The sequence below is a fragment of the Pongo pygmaeus genome, chromosome 12 (genome assembly GCF_028885625.2).
Source record: "Pongo pygmaeus isolate AG05252 chromosome 12, NHGRI_mPonPyg2-v2.0_pri, whole genome shotgun sequence".
Lineage (NCBI taxonomy): Eukaryota > Metazoa > Chordata > Mammalia > Primates > Hominidae > Pongo > Pongo pygmaeus.
The window spans coordinates 117,875,073-117,900,505 of record NC_072385.2 but is presented as its reverse complement, the minus strand read 5'-3'; the positions used below and the strand labels follow the sequence as shown (position 1 = coordinate 117,900,505).

The 25,433-nt window shown below is 46.7% G+C and overlaps 1 long non-coding RNA gene across 1 annotated transcript in view; it reads left to right on the top strand.

Moving 5' to 3' along the window:
• LOC129027028 (uncharacterized) overlaps positions 1 to 12,476 on the top strand; it is a 35,335-nt gene extending 22,859 nt beyond the window's left edge. Inside the window, exons 2-4 of the long non-coding RNA XR_008498141.1 lie at positions 95 to 233; positions 7,682 to 7,874; positions 12,076 to 12,476. This is a non-coding gene — a long non-coding RNA (uncharacterized LOC129027028). The remainder of the gene's footprint in view (positions 1 to 94; positions 234 to 7,681; positions 7,875 to 12,075) is intronic.
• Positions 12,477 to 25,433: the final 12,957 nt, after the last annotated feature.

The window sequence follows — 25,433 nt, the reverse complement described above, 5'->3', positions numbered from 1 at the left end:
TTCCTACACAGGCCAGGAATTCATTTTCTGTGTCAAAGATATCCATTCTACTCTTTAGCAATGCATCTCTCTCTTCCCTTTGCACCACACACAGCCAGCTCCTGTGTAAGGAAGTCAAGATTTTCTCAAGGGAAAAATCACCCTAGAAACCATCAACTCATGACAAACGTGATCTCCAACGTTCATTTTGGAAAATAGCCTCAAGGATGAGATGATGAGGATTTTGAAGATGGGTGAGTAGGTCGTCCACTTCCCGGAGGAGAAGGAAGACCAGGACTCTCTGGGGCATGTCCTGAATGTCCTTCTCTTCAGTTCTGACTTTTCAAATCTGTCTATTGCTGGGGCCAGCGAGGAGGGCTGGGCAGGATGGGCACCCGAAGAGGCTGGGAGGGAAGATGCTGAATTCCAGGGGGCCCTACATCATCCTGAAGGTCAAATTGAGTGAGCCTAGTTCAGAAAGTTCCAAGGCAGATCACAGGGCTGGAAAAGGGATGGAGCTGATGGGTGGACACTCTGTGTAGACTCTGGGATGAACTGGGAGTGGGAGCCAACATCAAGCCCAAGCCAGGGAGCCTGGTGAATGGCCTCCTTCGATAGCTGAGGAAGCCCAAACCATTCTTTTGTTGGCCACTGGGTGAGGGACACACGTGGGACTGTCAGACTTGGTTCAGGAAGTTGGCAGGTACATTACCCTCCAGGAAGTCTCTCTGATAACCCCAGAGGGTGATGATCTTGCCCTCCTGGGATTCACTCTGCACTTGTACTTTCCCCTCTGAGGACAGGCATGTGTGTCTCTGCTCCACCACACACAGGCCTAGTACGTTCCACAGGGCTGGCCTGGTCTTGTCCCTTCTGTGGTCCTCTGGGTGTCCAGCTGAGGACCTGGCCTGCCCTGGAGCACAGTGGGCATTTCCTAAATCAAATGGACAAATGGATTGACTTGCCTTTTGCTAAGAGCGCCTACCTTCGGGGTGTGGAAGTAGAGACAGGAGAGAAGCCCAGGATGCTGCTCAGAACAGCCCATGGCTCAGACTTCCTCCTGCAAGATGGACAGACAGGCAGAAGAGTCCTCTCCTTGTCTGCCATCCGCATGGCATGCTGTGAAGAGCCTGTGAGAACCTGCCCATCACCATGAGAAGTGCAACACCAACCTCAGGTGGAAGGCAGGGTCGAGGGATGGTCGGAGCTTTACCCTGTCACCAGGCTGCCAGGAGTGAGGCTGGCTCTGCTGCCGATTGTTGTCCAACCTGGGGCCAGTGACTGAGTCCTCATGCCCCGGACTCCTTATCCGCCACGGGGGCTCTTGTGAGGATTAAACAAATAAACTTACTTACATAAAACCACTCAGGCAGGGAAGTGTGCTGTGCTCCAAAGTTTGGGACCCTTACCCTGATTCCAGATTTCTTACGTTACCAGTCTTTAAAACATAATATTGATGGCTGGGCGCGGTGGCTCACGCCTGTAATCCCAGCACTTTGGGAGGCCAAGGCAGGCGGATCATGAGGTCAGGAGATCGAGACCATCCTGGCTAACATGGTGAAACCCTGTCTCTACTAAAAATACAAAAAATTAGCCGGGCATGATGGCGGGTGCCTGTAGTCCCAGCTACTCGGGAGGCTGAGGCAGGAGAATGGTGTGAACCCCGGGGGGCCGAGCCTGCAGTGAGCCGAGAGCGCGCCACTAGACCCCAGCCTGGGCAACAGTGAGACTCCATCTCAAAAAACAAAACAAAACAAAACAAAACATAATATTGACTTCTTAAAAAAATTAACTTTTATTTTAGATCCAGGGGTTACATTTGCAGGTTCATTACATGGGTATATTGTGTGATGCTGAGGTTGGAGGTACAAATGGCCCCAGCACCCAGGTAGTGAGCACAGTGCCCAATAGGTAGTTTTTCAGCCTTTGCCACCTCCCTTCTCTAGTAGTGCCCAGTGTTGATTGTTGCCATCTTTATGCCCATGAGTACCCAATGTTTAGCTCCCACTTATAAGTGAGAATATACGGTATTTGGTTTTTGGTTCCTGTGTTAATTCTTTCAGGATTATGACCTTCAGCTGCATCCGTGTTGCTACAAAGGACATTATTTTATTCTTTTTTTTGTGACTGTGTAGTATTCCATGGTGTATATAGACCACATTTTCTGCATCCAATCCATTGTTGATGGGTACCTAGGTTGATTCCATGTCTTTGCTATTGGAAATTGTGCTGTGATGAACATATGAATGCATATGTCTTTTTGATAGAATGATCTATATTCCTTTGTGAATATATCCAGTAATGGGATTGCTAGGTTGAATGGTAGTTCTGTTTTAAGTTATTTGAGAAATCGTCAGACTGCTTTCCACAGTGGCTGCACTAATTTACATTCCCACCAAGAATGCATGGCCTTTTCTCTGCAGCCTCTCCAGCATCTGCTATTTTTTGATTTTTTCATTATAGCCATTCTGACTGGTGTGAGATTGTTTTGATTTTCATTTCTCTGATGATTAATGATGTTGAATATTTTTTCATATAAAACATAATACTGACTTTGAAGGGCAGTCCTGCCCCATCCCACAAATGGCATTCCTTGTGGGACACAGGAATGGGACATGCTGTGGTCTATTTGCAGAAACTTTACAAATGAGTCTGGTTAGTTAGTAGGATTTGCCCATCATCAGAGTAAAGTCACTCAGGAGCTTAAGGCAAAACAAAACAAACAAAGACAAAACAACACACACAATCCCAAGCTCTAATTTATTTGTTATTTGTTTGTTTTGTTTTGTTTTCTTTTGAGACAGAGTCTCGCTCTGTCACCCAGGCTGGAGTGCAGTGGCGTGATCTCAGCTCACTGCAAGCTCTGCCTCCCGGGTTCATGCCATTCTTCTGCCTCAGCCTCCCGAGTAGCTGGGACTACAGGCGCCCGCCACCATGCCTGGCTAATTTTTTTTGTATTTTTAGTAGACACAGGGTTTCACCGTGTTAGCCAGGATGGTCTCAATCTCCTGACCTCGTGATCCGCCTGCCTCAGCCTCCCAAAGTGCTGGGATTACAGGCGTGAGCCACCACACCAGGCCTAATTTATTTTTTAAAATATTTTATTTAGGTCAAAAATTCCATTTCAGGGCCGGGCATGGTGGCTCATGCCTGTAATCCCAGCACTTTAGGAGGCCGAGGCAGGCAGATCACCTGAGGTCAGGAGTCCGAGACCAGCGTGGCCAAAATAGTGAAACCCGTCTCTACTAAAAATACAAAAATTAGCCAGGTGTAAAGGCGGGTGCCTGTAATCCCAGCTACTTAGGAGGCTGAGGCAGGATAATTGCTTGAACCTGGGAGGCAGAGGTTGCAGTGAGCCAAGATCGCGCCACTGTACTCCAGCCTGGATGACAAGAGTGAAACCCCATCTCAAAAAAAAAAAAAAAAATGTGCATTTCAGAATAATGGCACTTTTCCCTCAACATCTTTGCAGATTTCAGACTATGGTGCAGTCCTCCAGGTAGGTGGGTTGTTGCTGAGTTGTCATCATGTATTTTTATCAATCAGTCAGTACACAACTGTTTGCTGTGCAAGAACCTACTGTGTACTTAGCATTGTGTTCGGACTGTGGAACACCAGGGAGTGGACGCGTGCTCACACCCTTCAGAGACACATAGTGTGACTCTCACTCCTGAAATGAAACCGGGCATGCTTGGTGCCAAGTGTATGACACTGTTGGGCATTTAGGCCAAATGAGAACTGAGGGGGCCCAGAGTTCATCAGGCACCTCTGTAGTAGGAATGCTGCTCACAGGAGGGGGCCTGCAGGCTTTGTCAATACAGACAGAGCAGGAGGACATTCCACAACCGTGAAACATCGTAATCGTGGCTAACAGACGTGTAGTGCTTACTTTGTGCTTTGCCCTGTTGGAAGAGCTTCTCATATCTAAGCTCAGTTAAATGTCACTACAGCCCCATGAGAGAGCTACTTTTATGATTCTCACGTTACAGAGGAGGACACTGAGTGTTTCAATGATTTGCCTAGGTTCACACAGCATGTAAGTAGCAGAGCCAGGATCAAACCAAGACTTTGATAAACTCTTTCTTCTCTTTTGTTCAATTTTTTCCCCCTATTCCTTTTATACTTGCTCTGGACTAGAGAATTTGATAAACTCTTAACCATCCCACCAGACAGTCCCTCCTTGGATGGGGTCATCTGACTATATTCATGAATAATAAATGTAGATGATTTTAGCAAGAAAAATGTCCAAAACAATGTGAGCTGAGATGCTAAAGTGAGATGTTTGGGTGAATTGGGAAAGAACAAATATAACACATAATATGACCCTTTGGCATGAAGCTGTGGTTTGTACAGATGGAGTTAATGGAGAATGACCAGGAGCTGGAATATGTGAGAGCCAGAGTCCAGGAACAGTGTTCATAATAAACGCCATTTACCAGGTACCCAGGACTCCGCTGGGTGCAGGCATATGTCTTATCTCACTCCATCCTCAGAAGTGTCACCCCAAGGGAGAAATAATCCCCTCATTTTGTTGATGAGGAAACTGAGGCTCAGTGAGATGAGGGGCTAGGATTTGAACTCCTTTCCATCTGGCTTCCATGCCAAGCCCTTTCCAGCTGTCATGGGCTGATTTGTATCTCCTCTCCCCAGCTCATGTGTTGCAGTCCTAACCACGCTCGGTGCCTCAGAATGTAACTGTATTTGGAGATAGGGTTTTAAAAGAGGTAATTAAGTTAAAGTGAGGTTATTAGAGTGGACCCTAATCCAATAGGCTGATATCCTTATAAGAAGAAGAGATTAGGACAGAGACACGCACAGAGGAAAGAACAGGTGAAGGCAGGGAGAAGACGGCCATCTATGGGCCAAGAAGAGAGGCCTCAAAATAAACTGATTCTGCAGATACCTTGATCTTGGACTTCTTGCTGGCAGAACTGCAACGAAATAAAGTTTTGCTATTTCAGTCATTCTGTCCGTGGGTCTTTGTGATGGAAGCCCTGGAAAGCCAACATGCCACCCTATTACGTTGCCTCCCAGCAATTCCAGGTCTTAGATAGTAAGTGGCACGCTGCACTGGTACTTCAAGGCCTGGATCTACCATCTCAGATTTAAGATGACACAGGGCTCCCCTGCGTTGGAAGCTTAGCACATCTGGGCCACGCACCACCTTCTGCCTGGCCTTGGGAATGAACTTCTAGTACACACAGAATAGGTGAGTGTGTGAGAAAGTCCCATAGAAGGCTTCCCAGGTGGGCACAGGGACCGAGGGAACTGGAGGCAGTGAGAGGAGCTGCGATGTAGGGGTCAGTGCTCTGTGGGGGTCTTCAGGACTCTGTGATGCCATCTACTCTTACAGCCCACAGCAAAGGGGAAAGGTGCTTGGTTTATTATATGCTTACAAGCCAGAAGGCCATGGGCTCAGAGGACTGCAGAGAATAGAACCTAAAGACTCCATCTGACACTCCTGTCTTCTAGGACTAGGGAGAAGCTGAACATGCTCTGTCTTGGCAAAGCCAGGGCAGACCCCAGTATGGGGCTCCATTCTGAGCCCTCACTGTGTGTGGAATAGGTCATGCCTGCATCCACCAGAGGATGAATAGAGGCTGGAAGCAAGCAGGTCAGCTGAGGAACCAGGATGGAAATGGGGCTGCACCATCTCCATGGCGGAACGGGTGATGACCTGGATTCTGACTTCTTCCAGCTCCAAGTCAATTATTCATGCAGCAGACAGTCTTTGTGTTGGGAAGTCAGGCTTCAGCACATGCCCTTTGGAAAAAAGCATCTACTTGGCATTTCAGGCCTTTTATCATTTCCTCCAATCTTTCCTAATCTTACTCTTTCCCCTTTCCCTGCATATCCTGTGCTCCTGCCACATTGTCCTGCTTACCATCCCTCCATCACACCTTTTCATTTACTCATTCTTGAATTCATTGATTTATTTTAAAACATTTTTTTATTGAGCACCTACTATGTGCTGTGCTAGAGGAGCTGGGAACTCAGAATCGAGCAGGACTTGGTCCATGCCCTTGATAGGTTTTGGTCTAGAAAGGAAGGCAGACCTGTGTGTTCACCCTGTTGAGCACGCAATACCAGGGTGCTGTGTTTTATCAGAAAGTGCTGAGGCTATGAAAGGGTCTAAATGGCTTCCCAGGCTAGGGGCAGGGCACCAGAGAAGGCTCCTGTAAGACATATGGTAGAGTTGGTCAGATGAAGAAGTAGAGAGAGAACATTCCACAGAGAAGATCAGCACACACAAAGGCCAAGGGTCAGAGGGCCCTTGGTGCAGTTGAAGAACTGAGTGGCCACCACTTGCAGTCTGAGTCATACCCTAGAGCTGTGGGAAGCCCGTGGGCTTGTTTTGTGTTCGGCCAGTGTTGATACATCACTATTCATGGAGCTCTCTCTTTTCTCTTTACCTATGGCCCTTACCATCATGGAGCTTTTAGTCTGGAGCAGGGGTTGGCAAACCTTTTTTGTAAAGGGCCAGGTCATAACTGTCTTAAGCTTCGCAGACCATATAGTCTCTGTTGCAACTCCTCAACTCTCCCATTGTCGTGTAAAAACAGCCACAGGCAATATGTAAATGAATGAGTGTGGCTGTGTGCCAGTAAAACTTTATTTACAGAAGCTGGTGGTGCGTTGGATTTGGCTCCTGGGCTATGACTTCTGATCTAGAAGAAAAGATAGACCTTGAACAAATCTTGATAACCTGGTGGCAGCTCTCAGCAATGATTTTTCTTCCACTTTCTGGACCACAGTGCAGAGGGTTGAGTTACTCTGCAGTTCATGAAACATTACCTCATTGATTCATGCCAGACTCCTCTTCTCATTTATCCACTCAGTTTAAATTCCCATCCCATCCCCCTCTTCTCACAGGCAACTGCTCCAGCGCATCTGCTTTGTATCCTTGAAATTACATGCATCTCTCTAAAGCACGTTGCCTTGTGTGATGTATTCTAAACTTACATAAATGATATTGTGCTATCAACTGTTCTGTTTCTTACTTTTTCCCCATTCAGCATTGTGTTTTTAAAATCTAAGCTGTGCATACATCTGGTTAATTGTTTCCAAATGCTGCAAAAAATTTCACATTGTACATCACTAAGTTTTCCTTACTCATTTCTCTGGTGATAGCCACTGAGTTTGCTGCTAGATCCCCCCAACTCCTGCTCACTACAAGCATCCTCCTGAGTTTCCTGTGTGGATGCTGCACCCCACTGGCTTTCCCCCATGGCATGCCCCCTTGTTGTAACATTTGTCCACTGGATGGGATCTGGTAAGCCTGGTGCTCAGTAGAGCCAATAGTATCGGGTGAATGAATTAGTTTTCCTGGAAAGGACTCTGCCAGCTTCCTTTTTGTCTGTCAAACAGTCTAGTAGAACACTTGGTATGTCCTGGTTGTCCCCAAACAGCAGATTTAGCCCCCACCGTGGCAGCACCTGTTCTGTGGGGCATCTTTTCCCTGGCAAAGTGCTTTCCCATTATTGCTTCTTATGTAGTAACTGACTGTTAGGTGGGCTGATTCTTTTTCATATTGCAAACTTGGGGAGTATGATGGCTAATTTTGTATGTCAGTGTGGCTAGGCTACGGTGCCCATTTGTTTGGTCAAATGCCAGTCTAGATGTCACTGTAAAGGCTTTTTTTTTTTTTTTTTTAGATTAACATTGAAGTCAGTAGATTCTGAATAAACATATTATCCTCCAGGTCTTAAGATAAAAGACTGAGGTCCCTCGAAGATGAAGAAACCCTCATGAAGATGAATCCCAAGGTGGATTCAATTCCAGCTGTCTTTGGACTCAAGACTGCAACATCAACACTTCCCAGGGTCTCCAGCCTACCCGCCTCTCCTGCAAATTTCAGATTTGCCAGTATCCACAACCATGAGCAATTCCCTAAAGTAAATATTTCTCTGTTTCTTTCTGGATATGTATAGGTTGTGTTTCTCTGGAGAATCCTGATTGATACATGAAGGGTCAAGATAAGTCTACTCCAGGGTAAGATCTTTCTCATGATATTTAAGACTTGAAAGGGACTTCAGGAGACTCTGTCTGTGACAGCATCTAGGAGTGACTCCCAGCAGGTGCCACCCTACACAGACGTGGGAAGTGCCAGCTGATGTTCCTCAAATCTGAGTTGAATCAGTGGGCTTTAAACTCAATGAAGACCCACATCATTTCTTTCCTCCATCTGACTTTAGAATGTAAAATCCCTCCAATGGATTCAGGGACCAAGCCTCACTTAAGCCTTGATCATTATGAACCACTTGTCAGGCTAAGCTTAGCCACCCTACAAGGATCACAGCAGCAAGCCACATAGTGCTTTATTGCATGGCCTCTCAGAGCACACAGCACCATACAATGGTTCCAAGGGGGAAGGCAGTCTGCCATCTGATCCCTGTTATTTTTCCAATTTATGCAACACCTGTTACTGGGTCCCAGGCACTCAGTAAACTGCTTTTAATTTTCACAACAACCTTGCAAGGGCAGCCCCCTTAGTTCCATTTTATAGATGAGGAGATGGAGCCGGTGTTGTTAAGTCACTTGTTTGGAGCATTCAGAGGTGGGTAGTGAAGGCGGATTCAAGCCCAGGTTTGGGTTGTGAGGCCTATGATCAGCTCATTGTGCCTCGACTTTTATTCATTCATCCATCCATCTATCCACCTACCCACCCCACCCACCCCGCCATCTATCCATCCATCATCCATCCATCCATCCATCCATCCATCCATCCATCCATCCATCCATCCTCTCTTCAGTGCCAGGGTATGTTCTAGGAGTGGGAGGATCTGGAATAAGATATTTCCTTTTTCTTCAAGAGGCTCACAGGCACATTGAACAATAATGGGATGGTGAGACAGTCCTGCCTTGGGGGTATGGGCAAAATGAGCGTAGAAGTGAAGACACTATTCTTTCCTGGGGTTGTTGCAGGAGGCTGGTAGTTTCAGTGGGAGAGTGTGGCAGAGCTCCCAGCCCTATATGTATACAGGGGGCCATTGGTGGCATTGGAGGAGGGGCTGCCCAGGTGGAGTGGGGACCCCAGAAGCAGCAAGGACATTGCAAGAAGAGGGAAGAGTATGTGCAGAGGCTGTTTGGAGAGCTGGTCACTGGGCTGGGGTGGGTGAGCAGAGCCTGTGCTCAGGGATTAGGTGGATGAGGCTGGAAATGCAGGCAAAGGAAAGAGCTGGAAGGCTGTGCTGAGTGTCTTGGACTCAGCCATGATCCTGGGGATCACCTGGGGCTTTTGTTGTGGGCCAAGACAAGGGTGAGGCAAGTGAGACACTCATTTTAGGTGCAAATTTTAAGGAGAAGCCAAAAAAACTCAGTTATCAAGATAAATGATATCAAAAATCAGTGCAAAAATGTCCGTGATGAGCAAGGGAGCGAAGAAACTTTGAAATGAGGACAGGAGTTGACCCTGCAGTTGGATGGCTCACCTTGCTCATCTCAACCTAAACCTGGCCCTGCTTTTGTTAAAGACCCAGATTCCTGGTTCTCCCCATGGACCTGCTGGCTCAGGCTCTGCAGAGGAGAGGCCCTGTTATTTCCTAGTGCCCTGGGTGATCCTCACAGTGGTGTTTCTTCTTTCTAAACTGGTTCGTGGTTAACAACCACCTATGGACACTCAGTAAAAACAGAGATTCTTGAGTCACTCCCAGACCTTTTGCATCCGAATCTGCTGTAAAGCAGCCCAGAAGGCTGGAGATTGAGCACGGGCCTAGGGAGCTTCACACTGTCTGGGCAAGAGGGCAGGCAGTGGGGAATGAAGAGGAGGCTTTTAGGCTGATGGGTCTTGCTTTGGTTGGCCCAGATATGGGTGCCATTCTGGTTAAGTTTTCCCACTTTTCAATTTCCAAATGGGAAAATATCCTGGTTGTTAAAGACTGCACACTGCACCCCTACAGTAGGTATTCTAAGAGACTGCTTACACAGAAAGCCCCAACTCCTGGCTCAACTTTCAAGGCCTTGCACGTGTGGCCCTCCCTCTCTTTCCAACAGGCTGTCGGCCCAGGAGCCTGATCATTGTTTCCATCAGGGCTTTCTGCTTGAAGTCTCTTCCCAGGCAGGTCCCCCTGCTAAAGCACCTCGCCATCTCCCCTCTACTACTCTCAATGCTGCTCCATCCTTAAGGCTCAGCTGGGCCCTTCCTCCCCAGGAAGCCCCTCCACCCCCCAGAATGCCACTGCCATGGCGACTGTTCTGTCTTCTGAAGTCTCCACCTCTCCCTCTGGCAAGAACTGTTCTGTCTCTGCTTTCACATGTTCTTGTGTCTTTGTCCTACCCTCGAAGCTTCCTCTGGTTCTTCTGCCTTCCAGGGGTGCTCCTCTAGAAGCAGCGGGGCACTCCCCAAGTTTCATGGCTGCAGAGTCCGAAAACTTGGCTCGAAGTCTTGGCTCTACCTCTTCTGGTGACCTTGGACACATCCTCTGCCCTTTGGTTTCTTGGCACAAGACCTAGCTACCTCAGTGGGGGTGTGAGAGCCGGAGGAGATGGTGTCACTTGCAGGGGGAAGTGCATGATGCTAATGAGGTCATTACCATTCCTAAGTTAGAAGCCCGCAAGCATTTGCCAAGGGCAGGGCGGGCATCTCAGGACTCCATCTTCCCCTCCTCGTGGACAGCAGTTCCGTGAGCCCCTACTCACTGGCTGGGGACTTGCCTCCCAAACCAGCACCTTGTCCTCTTCAGCAGGAGGTCGAGGGGGTGATTCTAGCCATCCATTCTTTCCACGCATAGGGCAAACTTAGGGTGGAAATGTTTTGAAAGGGCTTGTTGATAGCTTACTTTATTCTACAATCAGAAATTTTACAAAGATTCAAAGGGAGGTAGAGAAAGTTCATTTTAAATCATCTTTGATTCAGTTTTTAGGATTCCAAGAGCTTCTGGAAAGCAGGCTTTTATGGAAGGGCACTTGGAAGGAGGTGTGTGTTTTAAATTGCTCTGCAACATGAACATTTTTCAAAGAGACACAGTTCTCTCTTCAAGTGCCACACTAGGAGAAACAAATGCTGTCTGAGTCAGGTGCTCTGTCCTAGGGGCATGGGAGGTGCTGGGAGGCCCAGGATGGAATGGGGGAGCTGGGACCCAGATCCGATCCTCTTGTGTGTTCCGGTACTGGATGCTGGTGTTGGCTGAACAGACCCCGCTCGTGGTTTCATCTCGGTAAAGACAGAGTAAGGGGGGCTTGTTTCTTTGTGTAGAGAGCCTGCTGGTGAGTACGAATGGAAAACTCAATTATCAGTGAGGTTAGGGGCAGGGTGAGAGGTCAGGGCCGAATGCCCGCGCTTCCTCTGGGTGCTGAGAGAGCTGCTCCTGTCTGCACTGCTTGGGAGGAGGATGCATTGATCAGGGTCAAAGGTTGTGTGTCATCAAAGGCGGTCCAGGAATAAAGGGAGCCCTTCCCAGGGATTCTAGGATGGCCTGTGGAAACCCAAGGCAATTCATGCTCAGATGTGCCTCATACCCAACAAGTCTAGAATTCTTATTACAAAATTCACAAGACAATGTTGCTTTATCTTAGGATAGCTTTCAAAGACTTAGGACTTGAAGGTGGAGAGTTTGGAAACACTCTCCACCTATCCTCCTTAGCCAAGAATTCTCCCCCTCTGGGGCAGAGGATACACATATCTTCCTGTTTTGAGAAAAAAAACAATTCATTAAAAAGTTCTTTGTATAAGTCTGGACACCCCAAAGATAGGACCCTAGCTGCCCTTGTTTCACACTTATCTTTTCCCATGGGAATATTTCCTTTGTAGACAAAAAACCGCACACACAGTAACTTGAGAATTGGAAGTTAAATTTGAACAATAACATGGCTAAAGGATTGTGTAGAAAAACCATAAGGATGGGAAGAAAAAAAGAAAGACAATCTACCAAAAGACAGAGAGGTAAAAAGAAAGACAGAAATTTAGAGGGAAGGAAAGAAAGTTTATGTGTGAACCCAGAAGAAAAAAAAAATACCACACGGGCAGATGCAGCCAACTATCATCTGCTGATTTAAAATATGACAAACATTCCCAATTGCAAGATTCTGAACTAGAGGGGAGAAACGAGTTTTCCAGCAGATATATATTTTTCAATAATCATTTCTTGTTTTTTACAGTGAAGTGCAAAAAATGAACAAGGAGGCCCAATGATGCATCTGCTTAACTTTTCAGTTGTCAACGCAAATTAAGCACAAAGAGGACAGAGTTGATGACGTATCAGGAACATTTTTTACTTCCAGAGCAGGTCTGAGTCCCAGCGGAAGACTGAGGCCAACTGAGCCAGAGGCACCACTTCAATAGGTCACTGGTCTCTGCAGGGGAATTAAAAGGTATAAGAGTTCTGCCTGCATAGATGCTATTTGTGACTTGGATGTTTTCTTTCTAATACAAATGCATCAAACTGTTCATAGGAATCTAGCTATATGTAAGAAGTCTGGATTATCTGCCTGAGAGAACTGGCCAGTATCTCACCCATGAGCACCAGAACCCATTTCTAGATTACTAAGAAATGAGCACAAGAACACTGTGTATAAGGCACTGTGTTCCCAGACCTTTCTAAATTTTACTTAATGCAGGTTAACTTCATCAACCCTGGTGAACATGCCACCTCCTCTAGGAAGCCTTCCCCGTTTGCCCTGTCTCAGAGACACTTGACTCCATGGGCTTCTCTGCAATTCTGTTCTGTGTAGGACTGCCTAGTGCCTAGCCTTCTTGTGATATTCCTTGCTTATGTCTTGTCTCCGCATTTGATTTGGAGGGTCCTGGGCAGGGACCACTGGGCTGGGCTATGGTAGGTCCCCTGTAAAGACCTGTTGAATAATTAGAAAAGACAGTGGCCCCATCTGGGTGAATCCTGAATTTAATCAATTTCCTGGATCCTTGTTTATCTTGCAAGTAGGATAAGAATGTCATTGAAATCCTATCATGTAGTCATGGAAGAGCTAATATAGTCAGTGTACTACTACTCACTAAGCATACTGTTTAGTTCTGCGGTGTTTTGTTTTGTTTTGATAACAAGGCTGTCTCGATGAAAGAAGCAGGGCATTGTTTAACATTCTAATGCAGGCTCCTTATTTCACGACATACTGGTAGTTAACACTTGGAGTCGCAGTGAAATAAAACATCTAGGCCAGTGCCGTGGCTCACGTCTGTAATCCCAGCACTTTCGGAGGCTGAGGCAGGTGGAGCACTTGAGGTCAGGAGTTTGAACCAGCTTGGCCAACATGGTGAAACCCTGTCTTTACTAAAAATACAAAAATTAGCCTGGCGTGGTGATGCGTGCCTGTAGTCCCAGGTACTCAGGAGGCTGAGGCAGGCGAATCGCTTGAACCCGGAAGGTGGAGATTGCAGTGAGCCAAGATGGCACCACTGCACTCCAGCCTGGGTGACAGAGCAAGACTCTGTCTCAAAAAAATTAAGAAAACAGAAATAAAACATATAGCCTCACCCTCTTCATTTGACATATGTGGGCTTTGAGGCTGATAGAGAGGTAACTTGTCCATGATTACACAGCAAGAAATAGAGCTGCAGTTGGTACCACGGCCTCATAACACTGGGTCTATAATAATAATAAAACACCACCAGTGTCAATGCGTGTAAATTTCACACCCCTTATCACACTGCATGTACAAAGTAGTGCTGAGACTTGGCATGGCAGGCATTAGTCTCTCCAAGAGGAAACAGGCTCTAAAGATCCATCCAAATGCATAGAGTGCAGAAGTGGTGAAAAGAGGACATTAGGACATCCCAGCCCTGCCCACGTTCAGAGCTTGTTCCAACACGTTAGTCTTCAGATTAGCTCACTATTTTAGCCCTACATTCTCCAGCAATGGCCTGAGAGGTGTAGGTACATACTGAATGTCCAGGCCTTGTTAAAGATAACTGCAGGACAGGTTGGGCATGATGGCTCATGCCTGTAATCTCAGCACTTTGGGAGGCTGAGGCGGGTGGATCACGAGGTCAGGAGTTTGAGACCAGCCTGACCAACATGGTAAAACCCCATCTCTACTAAAAATACAAAAATTAGCCAGGTGTGGTGGGGGGCACCTGTAATCCCAGCTACTCAGGAGGCTGAGGCAGGAGAATCACTTGAACCCGGGAGGCGGAGGTTGCAGTGAGCCAAGATCGTGCCATTGCACTCCAGCCCGGGCAACAGAGCGAGACTTCATCTCAAAAAATAAAATAAAATAAAAAATAAAAGATAACTGCATGATGAATACACAAGTGCTACGTTTAGAAATTGAAATGCTCCGAGTTTTTAGCAGTTTCATCTGTAATAGAACTCAGTTTCTAAGAGGCTCTACACCTGTGTCTTCTGGTAACATACCTACTAGCTATCTCAAATCTGTTTTTGAACAAAGTATGGGAAAGATAATACCTCAAAATGAGCCTTGATTTACACAGCAGCAGGCAAGTTCTCTGATAGAAAATACTTTGTAAATCACGAACCTCATGCAAATGCTAGGTATTACTTATATTTTGAAGCCTGGAACAATGAGATGTTTGACATTTTTCAATTAGAAGTATGGAACTGAGATACTTGTCCGCTGAAAACATAACACAACCCATAAAATCGTATTTTTTCTTTTAATTTTCTTTTTTTTTTTTTTTTGAGACAGAGTCTCACTGTGTCACCCAGGCTTGAGTGTAGTGGCACAATCTCGGCTCACTGCAACCTCTGACTCCCAGGTTCAACTGATTTTCCTGCCTCAGCCCCCAGAGTAGCTGGGACTACAGGTGCCTGCCACCATGCCCGGCTAATTTTTGTACTTTTAGTAGAGATGGGTTTTCACCATGTTGCCCAGGCTGGTCTCAAACTCTTGAACTCAAGTAATCTGCCTGCCTCAGCCTCCCAAAGTGGTGGGATTACAGGCATGAGCCACTGCATCTGGCCTAAGTTTCATTTTTAACAACACAAATTAGTTCAATCAAATATCTTAAATCTTAAAATGAAATCCTTTTGAACAGAAAACAAAATACCACGTGTTCTCACTTATAAGTGGGAGCTAAACATTGGATACTCATGGATATAAAGATGGGAACTATAGACACTGGGGACTGCTACAGCAGTGAGAAAAGGAGGAGTGGAGGAGGCAAGGGCTGAAAAACTATTGGAGACTATGCTTAGTACCTGGGTGGCAGGATCAATTGTATCTCAAACCTCAGCATCACACAATATACCCAGGTAAGAAACCTGCACATATACCCTAAGAATCTACAATAAAAGCAGAAATTAGTAAACATAAAATAAATGTAAAAAAATAAGAAATACTTTAAGCAAAGCAAGCCACACACGGGAACCAAGAGGATCCTTACAAAGATTGCTTCTTCCTCTGGAGCAGACACCCACCAAGCCGATAGCCACAAGTAAGTTTCCTTGCAATTTTAAAAGCCAACGATTTGCCACACTTTTGTAGACCTCACATAAGCTCTTCATTGCACGTGGGAAACCTATGAACACTTTATTTCTGCTCACAACTTCCTGTCTGGATGTTGGCATTCAGGGGGCCTGGGAAGGGGTTTGTGGCTGCAGGGCCCCCCATGCTCTGTGGCTGCCAAATAAGGCCTCGTTTGTTACAATGAAGTGAATCAAGCTGGCCGATAGGCCTAAGTTCCCTTTTCTTTTTTTCCCCAGGAGAAGTTAGACTCCTCAAGTGTGGGGTCTAGATTTGCTGGAAGGATGCTTAGCTAAACGTAGTCCACAGAGAAGTATGGGGAAGATCTTTGTTTTCTAGACCTGTGACTTTTCTAATTTAAGTGGCTAACATATGATCTTTTTAAGGAAAGAGGTCTTTACACCAGCTTGGACTGCAGCGGAAAACTGGGAATTCCTTGGCAGAAAATCTCTATTCAATTTATTTTTATTTTTTATTTAGAGACAAGTTCCCAGCCTGACCAACACAGTGAAACCCCATCTCTACTAAAAATAGAGAAATTAGCCACGCGTGGTGGCACACGCCTGTAATCCCAGCTACTCAGGAGGCTGAGGCAGGAGAATCGCTTGAACCCAGGAGGCAGAGGTTGCAGTGAGCTGAGATCTTGCCACTACACTCCAGCCTGGGCGACAGAGCAAGGCTCCATCTCAAAAAAAAAAAAAAAAAAGAAAAGAGACAAGGTCTTGCCCTGTCGCCCAGGCTGGAGTGCTGTGGTGCAATCTCGGCTCACTGCAGCCTCCATCTTGCAGGATTAGGTGATCCTCTTACCTCAGCCTCCAGAGTAGGCATGCACCACCAGGTCTGGCTATTTTTTTTTTTTTTTTTTTTTTTGTATTTTTTGTAGAGATGGGGTTTTGCCATGTTGCCCAGGCTGGTCTTGAACTCCTGGCCTCAAGCAATCCACCTGCCTTAGCCTCCCAAAGTGCTGGGATTATGGGTGTTCGTCACTGCGCCCGGCTTCTATTTTAATTTTTTTTTTTTGAGACGGAGTTTCACTTTCGTTGCCTAGGCTAGAGTGCAATGGCGTGATCTTGGCTCACCACAACCTCTGCCTCCCAGGTTCAATTTATTCTCCTGCCTCCGGCTCCTGAGTAGCTGAGATTACAGGCATGCACCACCAAGCCTGGCTAATTTTGTGTTTTTAGTAGAGATGGAGTTTCTCCATGTTGGTTAGACTGGTCTCGAACTATTGACCTCAGGTGATCTGCCCCTCTCAGCCTCCCAAAGTGCCAGGTTTACAGGCATGAGCCACCATGCCTGGCCTTCTAATTATAACACTACTTTGCAAATTCAACTCACACGTTTTCAGAAAGATTTCAAAGTCTGCTGCCTCTGGGATGAAATGGAAACTCCTAGGCTGCGTCTGAGTGACAGCAGCATAGCGTGGCCATAGGCAGAAGAGCCAGGCTGTGGAGGTGGCTGGAATTTGGTCCCAACCTTGACCAGGTACACCCTGGGTCTGAGTGACAACAGCATAGCGTGGCCATAGGCAGAAGAACCAGGCTGTGGAGGTGGCTGGAATTTGGTCCCAACCTTGACCAGGTACACCTTAACAGTGAACCAGGAAGGCTGCCTTACTTCCTGGAGGCTCAAGGTCTTGATATCTGAGATGGGGCCAATGCTAACATCTAAACTCTTAAAGTTATTGTGAAGATTAAAAGAGATAATGAATGTCTCTTACCCCCAAACACTGATGACCTCATCCCTCACCCCCTTTTCCTCTTTTTAATTATCTTTCCTGACTTTTTATTGCTTCTTAATTCATTGAGGTCATACTCAGAGGAAGGCCCTAGACACAAGTGGACCCTGTTGAATTCCATGAGTTTCCAGTCCTCAAGGAGAACATCTCCTGGGGCAAACGCACAAGTGAATGTAAGGATGGGGTACACAGGCTGTCCACAGGCTCGGAGGAGGACCAACTAACCTGGCAGTTCCCACTGTCCTTCTGGGCCTAGGTGACTCCTTTCCTAGCTTTATGTCTACAGTTTTATTCATACCTATTGTTCTTCTTGCAAGGAATATCCTTCAGGCATTTGGAGGAAAATGGGTGTGTACACAAAGAGAGGGAGAGAGAGAGAGAGACACACACTAATCCTCTGATCCCTGACCACCCGGGGCTCCAAGGAGAAATGGAATAGGACATGGCAGACACTGTCCTTCCACTCCTGGAAGCACATGACAGTTGTCCAGAGAGTGAGTCAAGAGCCATTCGTGGGTGACAACAAAGGACTCCAGTGCAGGGAAGAAAGGCAGGCAGGAGAGTTCTTATGATATGTGGGTCACTTCACGGTCAAGGCATCTGAAGGGAAGAGGATTCAGCTGGGTTTGTGTACAGAAAGGAGGTTCCAAAAGGCTAGTGCTGGTGAATCCTCAACCCCTCCTTTGGGTCTTTAGAGGGCCCCGGAAGTGGCTACCTAGGTATTGGGCAGACAGGGTCCTCAGCCGGTCCTGGCCCCACCAAGGTGAGCCGCGGGGGCTGTGGCCAGGATTCGGGAGCCTTCTCTCCAGCCAGCCTTTTGGGCCTTCAAGGGCTGAAGCAGCAGCGGGGCAGGCCGCGCCCAGTGGATACGGCTTATCAAGTGCCCGGCCCCCATCTCTCCTGAGCACAAAAGCCTCTTGTGTGGCTGAGTGCAGAGAGCAGACACAGGCCATCCTCTCTTCTCTTTGTCATTAACGTAATCTATTTGATCTTGAGGGTGGTTTTGTTTCAGTCTCTCAAGGGGTGAGGGGGACAGAGGGTGGCATTTCTTCTGACTTTGAAAAGCAGAATGAAAGGGTTAAGCAGGAAAATTAAGCCCTGGAAAAAGATGAATCTGGGATCCTCTCTACCTTGTCAGAAAGGAATTTATGCTCAGACCTACAGGAAATTCACCTATTCTTTGGAAAGAAAGTGATTTTGTTATCATTATTGCTACTACTAATATGATTATACTTGTTTACATTTATTTATGTACATCTTACCTCTTTTTCAAAAGGATTTTAACATACCAATAAAACAGGTTTACAATGATTAAATAAAGGAGTGATGGTCAAGATAAAATAAGGATAGAAGAACTAAGATGATAACAGGTAAAAAGTTAGAAGTTAACATTTCCCCTCTGAGGGCCTGGGGAATGACTAGATGTGGACGAGGACTCAGTTCTGAGCTTCCTAGCAGTCACATTAATGAGGGAAACACTCACGTGGTTCACAGCATCAGCAAGAAGCAAGCTGTGTCAATAAAAGACAGCACTGTGTGGTGTATCGAAAATATGTATTATCAATAAAATCCCTCTATAGATTTGAATATTAGAAGATATGGCCCTTTGGGAACTCCCAGCTACCTCTAGAACAGCATTTTCTGTTTGTTTGTTTTTTTGGTTTTTTTGTTTTTTTTTTTTGAGACAGAGTCTTGCTCTGTCTCTGTCGCCCAGGCTGGAGTGCAGTGGTGCGATCTCGGCTCACTGCAACCTCCACCTCCTGGGTTCAAATGATTCTCCTGAGTAGCTGGGATTACAGGTGCCTGCCTCCATGCCTGGCCAATTTTTTGTATTTTTAGTAGCGATGGGGTTTCACCATGTTGGCCAGGCTGGTCTCGAACTCCTGATCTCAAGCAACTGCCCACCTTGGCCTCCCAAAGTTCAGTGATTACAGGTGTGAGCCACCATGCCAGGCCTAGAACAACATTTTCTCTTTCTTTTTTTTTTTTTTTTTAAGATGGAGTTTTGCTCTTGTTGCCCAGGCTGGAGTGCAATGGCATGATCTCGGCTCACGGTAACCTCTGCCTCCTGAGTTCAAGCGATTCTCCTGCCTCAGCCTCCCGAGTAGCTGGAATTACAGGCATGCATCACCATGCCTGGCTAACTTTTTTTTATTTTTAGTAGAGATGGGTTTTCTCCATGTTGGTTAGGCTGATCTCAAACTCCTGACCTCAGGTGATCCGCCCGTGTCGGCCTCCCAAAGTGCTGGGATTACAGGCGTGAGCCACCGCGCCCGACCAAACAACATTTTCTAAATTGTGTCTTCTGAAACATTGATTCTGTGAGACACTAAGAGGTATTTTTCAAAAGCAGACACTGTTGCCAGATATGCATGGCAAGTCTGACACTCTAGTCCCCTCTCCGAGATTTGCAATGTAGTCTACTGAGGACTCTGAGAAGTCTGCAGAAAAAAATACCTGTTTAATTTTGTTCAAACAATCATTTTCCAAACTCTTTTGATCACAGAGCCAGAATTTGGAGAAATCTCTAAATTCATGTGGCAAAGCTGGTTTTCCCAGGGCGCTGTCTGGGAAATGCGGCACGTTCTTTCTGGTTCCAATTTCCACACACACATACCAAACAGGTTCTATCCCTTTGGGAGAGTTATGGTGCGCCTAAGACTGCCTTGCCGTTTTCCACCTCTGCCTCCCTCAGGGGCTGGACTCCACTCAGCCAGAATGCTAGAAGCCAGCTGGGCTCTGATCTGAGGCACCTGCACCCTGGAGAGACAGAGCAAGACCTCAGGGCCTTTGCACAGCCTTCTAAACCGAGCACCCACAAGATGAATGGATCTTTCATTTCTAATATTTATCCCCTCTCATTGCATAATACCTATGCCAACGAATTTTTGTTCTGTTTTACCAAAGACTTCCCAGTGCACCCAAGGGCTCTGGGGTGGGGGTGGGTAGTCCCACCGCACGGGTACCAGGCAATTACATTACAGCATGATAAATACAGATATCTCTGGGCTCTTGGGAGAAACAGAGCCCTGTGTTTCCAGGTAGGTAGGCTTCCTGGAGGAGTTGACACTTTAACAGAGATTTAAAAGATTGGCACAAGCTATATGGAAGAGGAGGTGTGGGGTTGCATTTGAGGCCTGGATGAAACAAATGGTCAGAATTGGCTCTGGGTAGAACAAATGGTGGGGCAGAGGGTGAGGCTGGGGAGCAGGAGGAAGCCAGCCCCGCAGGAGGCAGCATGAGCTTCCTGTCCAGGGTCCTGAGGAAAGGCATGGAGGGACCTCCGGGGGGCATGGCAGGGCTTTCCTGTTACAGCCTCCTGGTGATGATGGACTGTGGTGTAGAAGGATGCGTGCCAGCCGTGGGCTGAGGCTGTGATCCACAGAGATGAGAACCCACCCAGGGCAGCAGCTTTGGGGCTCACGGCAGAGCCTCGGCCCTCGGCTCCAGTGGGATAATAGGGCGACATGACAAGCTCTTCGTGCTCCCTGGAGGCTTGGTGCTCCCCCTGGCTGAACGTCAGAACAAATTAAGGGCACTTGTCTCACAAGCCCCACCTGGCCGGCAGCGTCGTGGAGCCGGCTGGCAGGGGAAATGTGTCACCAGCAGCATCTTGGACCTTGGCCATTGGCCTCGGAGCAAGAAAAGCTCTCTCTGCCCTGCCTGTTTAGTGAACAATGTACAGGAGTACAAGAGACTCTATGGCAACCAAAGACCTGTGTCAGGGTCATGGTTTGAGGTTTTCTGTGCTCACTAATGTGGAAAACAGAAGCCTCATGCTACATCAGCATTGCGGCTGGTTTACATAAGCAGTCGGAGGCCGCACAGAACTAGAGGTGGAGCTGGGGCCGGGGCAGCTCCACATCTTGCATTTGCATGTTGCTAAGTGTGCATGTGTGCGTGATCTCATTTGACTTCACAATACTCTGTTACTCTGGGATTCCTTGTTATCCCCACTTTACAGACAAGGAAACTCTGTAGGTTCCAGGGAGGGGCAGGGACTTACCCAAAGTCTGATTCTAACTTCAGTGCTCTCTCGAATTGACTAGATGTGGAGGCGTCTCAGAGCTTGGTGTAGCGTGAGCTGGTGGGCAGAGTCCCCTTCCCCATCAGTGTCTCCCTGAGTCCTGATGCCAGGAGGCCAGGGCCCCCTAAGGTAGGGCACCTTGAATGCATCCTGGGCTGATTCTGGGGTCTGAGGACCAAATGGCTGGGAATGAAACAGGGACAATGAGTTGGATGTTTTCATCCAGTGCTTGGAAGCCGTCCTGGAGTTACCACTGACAGTGCTGAAGAGTGGAGAGCCTCTGGGTTCTGGAGAAACACCTGGGCCCATGCTGTCCCTTCCTCCTGAAAGCTCCTCTTCTCCTGTCCCTGCATGAGGCTTCACCCCTTCATGCTTCAGCTAGCATATCCTGTTATCTGCAAAGTGTCTTGAATCTCTCATCTGGGCTGGGTGCCTCCACTTTGTCTGCTCACTGCTCTTGGGACACCCCTTCCCCAGCGCTTATGCCACTCTCAGGTCACGGCTTCATTTATACTTTTCATTGCACGAAGACAGAGACCTCGCATGGGCCCTCGGATGTGTTCCTAGCACCTAGTATTGTGCCTGGCACACATAAGGCTCAATGAATATTTGATGAATGAACAAAGGAAGAAATGAACAAATGAAAGATTTCACTCTCCAGTGGTAGAAAAGCAGACATTAGGGCTCAGGAAAGCTTGCTCCATGGCTGGGGCAGCTGGGCTGGTGGTTCTAATTATGGGTAAATCTGAGCATTGGATCCCCTGAGCTCAACTGAGATGTGCAGTGGCTCCTGGCATCTGCCTGCCAGTAGAAGCTTGTCAGGGTTCTAAGGCAAACAGTTATTTTGTTGAATTATGCAAAGAGTCAGGTTGTTGGAATTCCATGTAGATCTCAGCCAAAGCCTAGTGATGCTTTGAGAAGATGGAAATACAAAATGGAATTCAGAAACAACTATTTTTTTAAAGTAATGTGTGTTTGCTATAGAAATTTTAGAAATGCGGGTATACACAAAGGATCAAATAAATAGGCTGGGCACAGTGGCTCACACCTGTAATCCCAGCACTTTGGGAGGCTAAGGCAGGCAGATCACTTGAGGCCAAGGAGAATGAGACCAGCCTGGCTAACACGGTGAAACCCCATCTCTACTAAAAATACAAAAAATTAGCAGGGCATGGTGGCTCCCACCTGTAATCCCAGCTACTCAGGAGGCTGAGGCAGGAGAATCTTGAACCTGGGAGGCGGAGGTTGCAGTGAGCCGAGATCACACCACTGCATTCCAGCCTGGGCAACAGACAAAGACTCCATCTCAGAAAAAAAAAAAAAAAAAAAAAGAATCAGTTAAATAAATAAAACAATTATCTCACCACCTGGTGGTATTGCACATTAGTAGCTGGGGCCACCTGTGCACTTTTCTTTGATTCCATGTGGCCCCTCCACATGGTATCTCCAGCACCATGGCTTTAGGGTAGCCAGACTCCTTCAGTGGCAGCTCAAGGCTCCAAATGTCCCGGTCCCGGTAAACAGACCCAGGTGGAAACAGAAGTCACTCAGACTCATTTTTGCCAGATTTCATTGCTGGAGGCAGTTAGACAGTTCCACCCAGGTTCAAGGAGAGGGAGCATGAATTCCATGTCTCAATGGAGGCCTACTATCCACCCCAGTATAAAGAAAGTTTACCGGATGGGATATGAAATACATTGATGTGCTCATCTTTGGAAAAGATTACTTGTCACAATTGAATCTCAGTATTTACTATTACATTGTTAATTGAAGCCAATGTTATTTCAGTCGGGAGTTCTTCATTTTTTTTTTTTTTTTTTTTTTTTTTTTTGAGACAGTGTCTCACTCTGTTGCCCAGGCTAGAGTGCAGTGATGCGATCTCGGCTCACTGCAACCTCTGCTTCCCAGGTTCAAGTGATTCTCTTGCCTTAGCCTCCTGAGTAGCTGGGATTACAGGTACACACCACTGTGCCTGGCTAATTTTTGTATTTTTAGTAGAGATGGGGTTTCACCATGTTGGCTATGCTGGTCTGGAATTCCTGACCTCATGATCTGCCTGCCTCGGCCTCCCAAAGTGCTGGGATTACAGACATGAGCCACCACGCCTGGCTGGAGTCCTTTACTGTTGCACTAAAGTCAAAAAAGAATTCTTGGCCAGACGATGTATAAGCATCTTACATTGTATGGTGTTTCTCAGGTTCCAAAAATCTTAGCAGAACTCATTTCATTCAGGGCTTATGATTTCCTGATAGGGATCATCAACCCCATTTTACAGTGATGGAAACAAGTCTAGAAGGGAATTAACAAAGATTTCTTCGGTGTCATCAACTGATGGAGCTGGATGTAGATCTAAATAGCCTGTTTCAAACCCAGAATTCTCTCCTGTACTCCAGGTAAAGCCACTTGTTGTGGACAAAATCCACTGGGAGCCACAGTCTAGTCTTAGGAAATTGTAAAACGGATGCAGGGGGTGAAATTTCCTTTTTAATGTTTTAACTTTAGATTGGCCTTCTGCCTCTGACTCTAGAATGGTTTGTACTGAGTAAATATTAACCCAGGGCTCCATGGCCAGTGTTTTATGAGCTGGTGGAATGCCCTGCAGCAGGGGCTGGGGAGAGAGGAATTGGCTGGCCCCACATTTGAAGATGGCACCTGATGCTTGGGTCAGCAAATGTCTGAAAGGCTTTGCAGCTTGCTGGGCAGTCCAGGTGGGAACTTACCTCTTGGTGAAAACATCAGGAATCTCCCAATCCCTCAGGAAACCCCGATCCCTCAGAATAGATCAGATGATGGCTGGGACTTGTATTGGTCCATTTTCACACTGCTGATAGAGACATACCCGAGACTGGGTAATTTATAAAGAAAAAGATGTTTAATGAACTCACAGTTCCACGTGGCTGGGGAGGCCTCACAATCATGTTGGAAGGCGATAGGCACGTCTTACATGGCAGCAGCAAGAGAGAATGAAAGAACCAAGCGAAAGGGATTTCCCCTTAGAAAACCATCAGATCTTGTGAGACTTATTCAGTACCATGAGAACAGCAGGGAGGAGCCTGCCCCCATGATTCAATTATCTCCCAACCCGGTCCCTCCCAATTATGAGAGCTACAATTCAAGATGAGATTTGGGTGGGGAAACAGCAAAACCATATCAGGACTCTTTAAAGACCTCTGTAGGCCGTCAGCATTCTTTTATTCTTTTGTTTGTTTGTTTTTTCTTTTTTTTGTTTTTTTTGAGACGGAGTTTTGCTCTTGTTGCCCGGGCTGGAGTGCAATGGCATGATCTTGGCACACCGCAACCTCCACCTCCAGGGTTCAAGCAATTCACCTGCCTCAGCCTTCCAAGTAGCTGGGATTACCTGCATGTGCTACCACACTAGATAATTTTGTATTTTTATTAGAGACGGGGTTTCTCCATGTTGGTCAAGCTGGTCTCAAACTCCCAACCTCAGGTGATCCACCTGCCTCGGCCCCCCAAAGTGCTGGGATTACAGACTTGAGCCACTGGGCCTGGCCTAGCATTCTTATTTTTGGAGACCCTGCCCAACATCATATCAAATATGTTATGATATACTTACATCGCACATCATGTTATTTATTTATTTTTGCTTTAGAAAAAGCTTAAGCCTGGTGTGTTGGCACATACCGGTAGTCCCAGCTACTCAAGAGGCTAAAGTGGGAGGATCGTTTGAGCCCAGAAGTTGGAGGCTGCAGTGAGCTATGATTGTGCCACTGTGCTCCATCCTGGGTGACAAGAGAGAGACATCATCTCTATTTTTTTTTTTAAGTTTAAAAGAACTTTTGTAACTTTGCCTTTGAAATTATTTGGCTATAGATACTTTACTTTCACAGAAAGTTTTAAAAATTTTCTCAGCCTATTTGGGTACTCATGCAAAGTAATGAAATATAATCAACAAACTGTTTTTGAATGTAATGAAATTTTCATGAATGATAAATTCATCAATTCAGGAAATGGCATATGAAAGAACTTTACATTTCTCAGACATTTGACTTACCATCCATCTGCTTTGACCTTGCAGTTTTCATTTTGTATTGCAGGGCCAATCTTTTTTTATTTTTGGTAGAGTCTTTCTTTGTCACCCAGGCTGGAATGCAGTGGTGCCATCTCGGCTCACTACAACCTCCACCTCCCAGGTTCAAACAATTATCCTGCTTCAGCCTCCTGAGTAGCTGGGACTACAGGCACCCGCCACCGCGCCCAGCTAATTTTTATATTTTTAGTAGAGACGGGGTTTCACCATGTCGGCCAGGCTGGTCTCAAACTCCTGACCTCAAGTGATCTGCCTGCCTAGGC